General features: G+C 40.1%; 1 long non-coding RNA gene across 1 annotated transcript; it reads left to right on the top strand.

The window, feature by feature from the left end:
• Window positions 1-360: 360 nt before the first annotated feature.
• LOC115524052 lies at window positions 361-8,302 on the top strand. The gene is made up of 2 exons (XR_003971926.1): window positions 361-646; window positions 8,022-8,302. It is a non-coding gene; the product is annotated as an uncharacterized LOC115524052 (long non-coding RNA).
• Window positions 8,303-9,585: the final 1,283 nt, after the last annotated feature.

Here is a 9,585-nt window from a genome sequence, read left to right as displayed (position 1 = left end):
TAAAGTTCTAAAGAAAGGTAAGCTCCCCCGAGATGTGGCATTTAGGTACAGTAGCAAGTAACTATATACATACACACAAAAGACGGAGCTCTCACCCAGCACACCTCCAGGTGAGTGGTATTTATTGAATATACTCTACTGCTGAAGAAAACTTTCCAGCAGCTTTATCCTGGTGAGCCTTTGTCTCTTTAATAATGATTTAAACCTGGCAGCAGCAGCATCCTGACTCTCAAAAACCAAGGGATATTTTCTCCCCGGCCATGGAACCATGAAGAATAATTTTAGAATATTCTGAAATGATCTCATCAATGGGGATGTGATATTCAGTATTCATCTGAAATCCTCTACCCATCTGCTTCCTTCTAGAGAAACACGGGAGAAAAAAACAAGGAAACCAACAAAGTTGTTACAAATGAACAGGGGGAAGGGGAGGAGGACAGAGAAAAGGAAAGAGAAAGTGAAAAAGGAAACAGATGGAAATCAAGCTGTTGGAGAATTTTGCCTGGACAAGGCAGGAGAATGGACACCAGTCGCCCTCAGAAAACCACAAATCTCCCACGTTTGCCACCAAGGTTTACTGGGCACCTTTTCTACAGGTGCAGGGGAGCAGCAGAGAGCCCTGACCACAGCCTGGCCGGAGAAACCGGTAAGCACACAATTGAATGAGCATTTACAGATGACGGTGGGAGCCATGAAGGAACACCACAGGAGGCCATGAGTGTCTGTGACTGTGAGATGTAACTTAAATTGGCAGGTCATGGAAGGCCAACCTGAGTTGGTGACATTTGCTCTTGAGGAGACCCTGGAGCCAGCGGAGGGTGGCTGGGAAAGAGGCCGGCCAGCAGAGCTCGTGACATGCACTGGGACCTGACCCCTGAAGGTAACCAAACAGAAAGTGGAGGCTATCTATTTTCACCATTGCATCTGGGCTGAGAAGTCCATGATGAGCTACAATCTGTGGCACTCACTGTGCTCCTCCTTGTCTCTGCCAGGGCCCCCAAGGAAACCGGTCCTGTTGGCAGGATGATTGCCTTACGTTACCTGTTTCTCACATCTGGAATGGAGTCAAAGAAAATTGTCTGTTGTGTTTTGTAATTTGGCAAATGATCCTCTCTTTCAGTGGTGTCACTTTTCATAGTCTTTTCATCACTTTTTATCCACATGAAGTGCCCCTCCCTTGGTAGGTAAATAAATGCTTCCCCAGAATCTGGCGGTAAAGGAGGCTTTGCAGTAAGCTCTCTTCTAGGATGAAATGCAAAAGAATGTCAGTGTGTACAAACAGGGTGAATTCATGTTACACCATTGAAAAAAAGAAGAGAAGAGAAGAGAAGAGAAGAGAAGAGAAAAAGGAAGGGAGAGGGGAGGGGAAGAGAGGAGAAGAGAGGAGAGGAGAGGAGAGGAGAGGAGAGGAGAGGAGAGGAGAGGAGGAGAGGAGAGAAGGAAGGGGCGGGGGGTAGGGTGAAGAAGGAACTACATTCCCCCCTTCCTTCCTCGAACTCTCCCCTACCACCCGCCGAAGAAAAGGAAAAAAAAGAAAAGAAAAAGAAAAGAAAAGAAAAGAAAAGAAAGTTTTTGGGACTGGGAGAAAAATATTTATTTCTCTTGCTGTTGAAAGAGTTCCTTAAGTTGCTCACTTCACAGAAACCTCTAATAGTACTACATCAGTTAGCTGCAAATTCAGTTAAAATCATATAAACTTTGTGGGGAAGACCTAATATTGTCTTCGATCCCTGTAATCATTTTTCTTAATGCAGCATGGCCACAATTTCCAGATGCTGGTAGCCTGGACAAAGATGGGAGGCAACATTCACAGGAACTGGCTCCATTTATTCAGTCACATCTGCCATAAACATTCTATATGCAAATTGCCTCAAGTGACTCTCCAGAAATTGACTGGTTTCTTACGCTGTATCTTAACACCAAAAGAAATTGAAAACATTTTTATGGCTTATGTCCATAATACATTCCTTCAGTGTGTGCTGTGTTTTTATCTGCCAATATATTAAGCTCTTTCTTAATGCTAGCATATGCATCACCAGTTCATTTTTTGTGACGAGAAAAAAAGAGTTTTCAGAATTATTCATCAAACAAGAGCTATTAATGGCCACCACCAAAGTGGGTTTGAGCTTCCATTGTTCTTGAAATTGAATTATTTCAAAAGCAGTAGTAAATTTATGCAGACTAAAACCACGTATGATGTAGAAATTAAGCCCCATGTTTCTAGGGATGAAAAGTCTTGGGTACCTGAAGATCTGCTCTGAGTTATCCTGTGCTGGCCATAAAGCTTTGGCCACTTTGTTGCAAAAAAAAAAAATTTCCATCTAAGGTTTATAATGCATTTAAGGAGATCAGCAAAGCCACTGTCCTTCATGATTTCTTTCTAATTGTGAGATGAAGATGATTGTGTTTTTGTTTTGTGGGTTCCGAGGGGGTATTAAATGTTTAGTCATGCTCTTAGAAGCCTCATTTTCCTCCTAATCCTGTTGCTCTAAAGAGTTTGGCAGGGACCTTCAAAGCTGCCCTGTTTCTTTTGTTTTGCTTCCCTGGAGCTTTGCAAAATGGTAACAGCGCTGAGGGCTCTGTGGGCTCTGTGCCTCCGAGAGGAGGCCCAACCCTTCCATGGAGGGCTCACATCTCACCCCTGCTTTAGAAACGCAACAATAGCAAGATTTAAATAAACAATATTTAAGTAAATTGTTTGATTTTGTAGATATAGATATGCATACGTCCATATAAATGTGTGAAAAATTCTTAATTTATAAAAGGCTTACAAATAAATTAATAAAAGAGAAGCACACTAGCACAATAAAAGGCAAAAGATCTGAAAGGAAAAATTGCTAAAGAAGAAATGCAAATGGGATACCAGACATATTTAATCTCACTAAGGATTTTTTTAAAATGCAAGAGAAAAAAACGCCTAAAAATATTTTCTCCTATCATACTGATAGAAAATCTTTGTTTCCCCAGTCTCTCTCTTTTTTAAAACGATATCAAGTTTAGATGTTAGTTCAGTCAAAAGGGAATTTTTACATACTAGCAAAAAGTATAGCCATTTTTCACGATCAGATGGACAATTGGGCAGTATGTAACAAAAGCTCTAGAATGTGTTGAAACACTTTTGCCTATTACCTGCATTCTAAGAATTAATCCAAGGAACTAAGAAATGTGTGAAAACAAAACAAAGCAAAACTTTATGAATGAGTTTATTTCTCATAGTAGCATTCATGATAAAAAAAAAAAAAAAAAAAAAAAAAAAAAAAGAAATATCCCAAACTTCAAAAGTAGAGAAAAATTGAACTGTAGTATACCCATGTGATAAATACCATGCAACAATCAGGGATCATGTTTTGAAGAATGTTTAAAAACACGAGCTATAGGGGCGCCTGAGTGACTCAGTTGGTTAGGGATCCGACTTCTGGTTTCAGCTCAGGTCATGATCTCACAGTTTCGTCAGTTTGAGCCCTGCATCCGGCTCTGTGCTGACCGCACGGAGCCTGCTTGGGATTCCCTCTCTCTCTCTCTCTCTCTCTGCCCCTCCCCCCACTCACACTGTCTCTGTCTCTCTCAAAAATAAATAAACTTACCAAAAAAATACGAGCTATAAAATTTTTTAAGTCAACTAAAAACTGTATACATCATGTGCTACTTACCTTTTCACCTGTTTACTGAATGGTATAATATTGAGTGATAGTTAATATTCCAACTTCAGAACTTTTCGAATTTTCACAGTGATCTCATATTCACGAGGGAAAAAAAGATATATTCGTGGTAAAATAGGCACAAAATAAGAAGTTAGGAAGAGGCCAGGGCTGGCCCAAGGGTAACCTGCCGAGACCCTTCTTAGACAACAGAGATTTAAACAGTTGCTCTATATTCTGAGTCCTGGAAGTTGGCTGTGTTGCCAGTGGTTACAGTGGGGCAGTGACTTTGTAAGATACTACGGGGCTGTAGGAGATAGTTCTGATCAATGGGTTTTGGGACAAGGACAAAAAACTCACCACCATTAAAAAACACTTTAAATTGGAAGCAACCAAGATGTCCTTCAGTAGATGAATGGATAAATAAACTGTGGTCCATCCAGACAAAGGAATATTATTTAGCAATAAAAAGAAGCGAACTATCAGGACTTGGAGAGAAAACTTAAATGCATATTACTAAGTGAAAGAAGCAAATCTGAAAAGGCTGCATACTATATGATTCCAATAATATGACATTCTGGATACGACATTTTAGAAAAGGCAAAACTATGGAGACAATAAAAAGATCAATGGTTGCCAGGGGTTGGGGGCAGGGGGAGGGAAGGGGCAACAGGAAGTGCACAGAGGACTTTTTGAGCAGTGAAAATGCTTTGCATAATATAGTAATGGATACATGTCATCATACGTTTGTACATCAAGAGTGAACCTTAATGTAAACTATAGACTTGGGGTAATCAGGATGTGTCAGTGTAGGTTCATCAGTTGTAACAAATGTACCCCTCTGTTGTGGAATATCCATTGTGGGGGAGGCTATGCGTGTGTGGAAGAAGGGGGTATAAGGGAAACCTCTGTACCTTCCTCTCAACTTCACTATGAACCTTAAACTGCTCTACAAAAATAAAGTCTTCATTTAAAAAAAACAAAAACAGGGACTCCGGGGTGGCTCAGTCAGTTAAGCATCTGACTCTTGATTTCAGCTCAGGTCATGATCTCATGGTCGTGGGACCAAGCCCCATATGAGGCTCCACACTGGGCATGGAGCTTGCTTAAGATTCTCTCTCTCCTCTGCCCCCTCCCTTGCTCTTGCTAAAAAAAAAATAAAATAAAATAATAACAATAACAATAATAATAAAACAAAAACAAAAACCTTCTAGGGTTCCATTGTACACAATCAGCCACTTAAAATACTAACCCGTGGCAGAACCACCACCTATAAGACAGACTCCCCTTCTTTCTCCCTAAGCCTTCCCATGGCACTCACTGTATTCTGGTTTTAGTTGGATAAAAATATACCAGGTTATATATGGGGAGCAAGCAGTGTGAACTGCCCCCAGAGTATGAATAGCCCAGAGACATCTTTTTGGAAAAGAAGGATGGTGATATCTGCTGTAAAAAGAGATCTCCTCGGCTCCAAAAGGAATTTACCTTAGTGGCCCACATTTAAAAATCTAATCTTTCTATTACAAACAGGAACAAGCCACCAAGTCTCAGCAAACATTTTAAGAAAACCAACAGCATGAAAGAATCTCGAAGGTAAACAAAGGAACTGATTACTAAAGTGCATGTACAGGTTTGAAAAGAGACTGTATCCATCAAAATTGAACAGGATACTTGAACATAGTACAGAGAACAACTGCAATGCTTTGGAAATTAAGTACATAATTGTCAAAAGAAAAATCAATAGAAGGGCCAGAAGACAAAGTCACAGAAAAGATTGAGATTTAAAAGAAGGAAGAAAGAAGAAAGGAAAGGAGGAAATTTTTAAAGGAAAAGAGGAGAAAAACTTAAGCAAAATGGTAGCTCTAACTTCCATCTAGGAATTCCACCACCAATCCCACAGGAGTTCCAGGAGAGAAAAAAATAAGAACCGGAAGGAAGAAAATTAAATAAATCATTGAAGAAAATTTCCTAGAGCAGAAGCTAACACAAGTCTTGGATGCACCAATTACTGAACAAAAAGGCCCACACCTAAACATGTTATTATGAAATTTTGAAACATCAAAGTTAAAGAGAAGAACAAAAACCTTAAGGGGGGTATGGGGGAAATATCTACAAAAGAATGGGCATCAGACTTCTCATCAATTATTCTGGATCCTGGGAGATAGTGGCACAATCCCAGCAAAGTTCTGGTAGATTATTTTCAACCTAAATTCTATAGCTAAGCAAACCATCAATCAAGTGTGAGAACTTTTTAAACATGCAAGGACTCAGAAATTTGGCTTTCTAGTTACACTTTCTGAAAGACTTATATGTATGCCAGCAAAAATTTAAATGAAACGAAAGAAACAGGAAGATGTGTGGATCAAACCAGAAGTGCAACAAAAAAAATGTCAAGATGACGGCTATGCAGCAATACTAAAACCTAAAACTCACACTGAAACAGGAAGTTGGGAATGCCCCCTGCACCCCGTAAAGGCCATCAATTAAAAAAATCGATTTATTTCGACAACAGTGTAATTATAGAAGCTTGATATACCTACTAATTAGATAAATAAATCACGTGATTAAAATCTCCATCTCCAAAATCAGACTGCTTGGTTCAAATTACAAACTAAGTATGTGACCTTGAGCAATTACTTAAATCCCCCTTGGCTCACTTTTCTGGTTTAAAAATGGGTATAAAAATAATTTCTACTTCCTAGGGTCATTGTGGGTATTAAATGAAATAATGCATGCACAGTATTTAGTGCCTGACCTTGAGTAACTGTTATAAAAGATTTATTTTATTATTATAATATTCATATCAACAAGAAAAAAAGAGAGGCAATTAGAGATTTTAGAAAAGATAAAGAAAGCTGTCAAGAAATGTCATATGTCAAATCAAAGCAAATTAAACTGCAGCATGATTTTAGCAAGTAAAGTAACATGAAGTGGAAAACAGAGAACTCATTTGACCTTGAAGATTGGGTCTTTTCTCCTTTGAGTGCCATAAGTTTGGTAGTTTAGGATTATTTTTCTTTCTCTACAACTCTAATCAAACTACTTGGTTCTCCATTGAATAATATTTACATAATTATAATTTCCAATTGCCATTTAATGGTTTTTGATTTTAAGAAACTAACCTATCGTAAAAGCACAGAAGACGTAATTATAGTTACAGATCAGAATATAAATGTAATAAACCTTGATCATGTAACAGTAATAACCCATGTTGAGGGGAGAGGGGATAGAGACTAGGGGAAGGGAGAGGCTATGGTACATTTTCTCTTATTACATAAAGGGGACCCAAGAAATAGTGATAAAGTATAACCAAAAGAAGGTATATAGTTATAAAGGGAAACAAAAGAAGACATTCTAAACAACAATATAACTTTAAAAAAAAAGGAGGAGAGAGAGGGATGATGTTCATGTGCTAAATTCCACAACTTCCCAAACCAACTTACTTTTTAGGAGCAGAACCTGGAGAAGGCAGAAGGATAATTTTACTTTTTATTTTATGCCTTGATGTTATTTGAAATTTTCCTCATATGCTTGAATTACTTATATGATTCAGTAAATCAAAAAGCATTGGTTCAGCAAGTTAATAAATATCCACAGAGAACATACTCTGTGCTAGGCCTTGTCTAGACTCTATGAATCACAAGATAAAGTCTTGCCCTCAAAAAGCTAGCATTCTGGTGAGGAAATTAACAGTAAACACAGAAACCATTTGATGAATAAGCAAATTTTAGAGGGTGACTGCTATGAAGAAAATGAAGTAATGTGATATGGGGTGTCTACAAGTGGGCAAGTGAAATCTTCCTGACTAAGGTGTTCAGAGGCCTCTGGGAGGAGATGAGATGTGAATGGTTGACAACAGCCATGCAAATGTTTGGGGGAGTGTCACATTCAGGGGCCAGAGACTGGAAGGAGCATGGCATGCAAATTTGAAAGAAGGCCAGCTGGTTGGAAGCAAAGTTAGAAAGTTAGAACGTTTCTATTAAAAATTCAGAAAGTTGCATGATTTTTCTCCAGAAACATTCATCTACTCAAATGCAAGCATGGAGTGGATTGATAGTTGGGTTTGACCAGGTCAGGAATATTGTCAGGCAAGGAGGAAAGGGGAGAGGATGAGACAGGTAATAGGAAATTGAAGTGCTATGTCACGGTTAAAATGTATTTCCAAAGACGGCTACAACAATACCCCCCATGCACATGCTCTTTTGCAGTATGATCCTGCCACTCACCCACCAAGAGGTGGAGTCTATTTCCCCTCCCTTTGGATTGGGGCTCACTGTATATTTTGTTTTGACTAAGAGAATGCAGCCAAAGTGCTGTGTGCTGTGTGCAAAGTTTCTGCAGCTTCGAGCTTTGCCAATTAAAATACTCACTCTTGCCATCCAGCTGTCATGTAAGGAAGCCCAAGACAGACCCTGGAGGCAGCCCTGCATGAACTGAGAGTGAGTGAGAGAGAGCAAGAGAGAGATCCCAGCCATCACCACCGAGGTTCCAGACCTGAGATAGGCCGTCGTGGACACTCCAATCTCAGCTGTCATCTGACTCCAGCCTCATGAGGATCTCCAGCTGAAGCCACATGGAACAGAAGAGCCATCCAGTCAAGTGTTGCTCAAATTTCTGGCCTGCAGAATTGTGAGCAAATAAAGTTTGCTGTTTTGAGCCACTAAGCTCTGTGGTGATTTGTTATACAGCCTTAGATAAATCAGGAAGTGCTCCCTCAACTTGTTGCCATACTCCACTGAAAGGATATGAAGATTTGGGGCAGGGGGTATGGGATATATTAATACCATTTGTTGGAATTGAGGCTTTCCCAAGGTTGAGGGATTTCTGAATTGGGACTACTACTGTAGAGGGTTAGAAAGACACAAAGAGTGCAAAACTCAAAATCAACATTTTGAGGTAACGCTGTTATCACTGATGACAAGGCCATGGATGTGACTGTAGGTGTGGGTAGTTGTGGTAGAGTAGAGGAACCAAGGAGATCAAGGAAAGGAGAGGCCAGGGTGTCAAACGGGTCATCTGCATAGCTGTTAAGTTTGCCAAGAACATTGACAAGGAAACAGCTTAATATAGTGTTTAAGTGCACACGCTCAGGAGCCAGACTGCATTTCCAGTCCTGACTCTGTCACTAACTGTGTGTGACGTTAGGCAAAGTGTATTACTCTCTGCACTTCAGTTTGCTCATCTATACAATGAGGGTGGTAACAATACCTATCTCATAGCATTAAAGGAATTAAATAAGATAAAGCTTTTGGGGTGTTTAGAAGAGTTCCAGGAGAAGAGAGAAAACTCAGTGAGCGCTGTCACTATCATTATCATTGGCAGTAGAGATAAAGACAGCAAAGCAGGTGCTGGAGGCACAAGGACTAAGGTCAGTGAATGACAACAAGGTGGGGTAGCAGGTGGTAACATCAGATGATGTGCTTCAAAGGGGCTGAAAGCTTTGAAGTTGGAAGCAAGAGCAATGATTAATTAGAAGTAACAAAGGCAAGTCAGGAAGAGACTTGCCCTTTTTTCCAGGCTTTAAGGTCCATGGGGTATGAAATCAAAAGTCTCTCCTTGAGAAGACTGCAGAAGAAGCAGTGTCCTCAGGGAGAGCCAGGGTCCAGCTGGAGTGAGAGGGTAAAGGGCACATCCAGGGAAGAGGATGAGAATGTGTGTGCTGATGACAGAATGACAACCAAGAGCTCCAAAGGGCATAGAGGCAGGGTTGGACAGATGAAGAGAAATGGAAGAAGGGTCAGATTTCAGCATGTACAGAGTAGCGTGGGGATAGGGGAACATTCGGGGAGGGCTTATCAGATGGCGATTAAGGATTAAAGAAAATATATTCACGACATATTCAGAATGGAGTTGGCCCAGGAAATCTCTCAGGAAGAAATGTGGGAAAACCCAAAGCCATTTGTCTTCTTGTGACTCAAAGTGGTATGTGGGTCTAGAGGGTGGCAGG

The sequence above is a fragment of the Lynx canadensis genome, chromosome C2 (genome assembly GCF_007474595.2).
Source record: "Lynx canadensis isolate LIC74 chromosome C2, mLynCan4.pri.v2, whole genome shotgun sequence".
Taxonomy (NCBI): domain Eukaryota; kingdom Metazoa; phylum Chordata; class Mammalia; order Carnivora; family Felidae; genus Lynx; species Lynx canadensis.
Note: the sequence above shows the minus strand (reverse complement) of the source record. Positions and strands in the feature narration are given on the sequence as shown.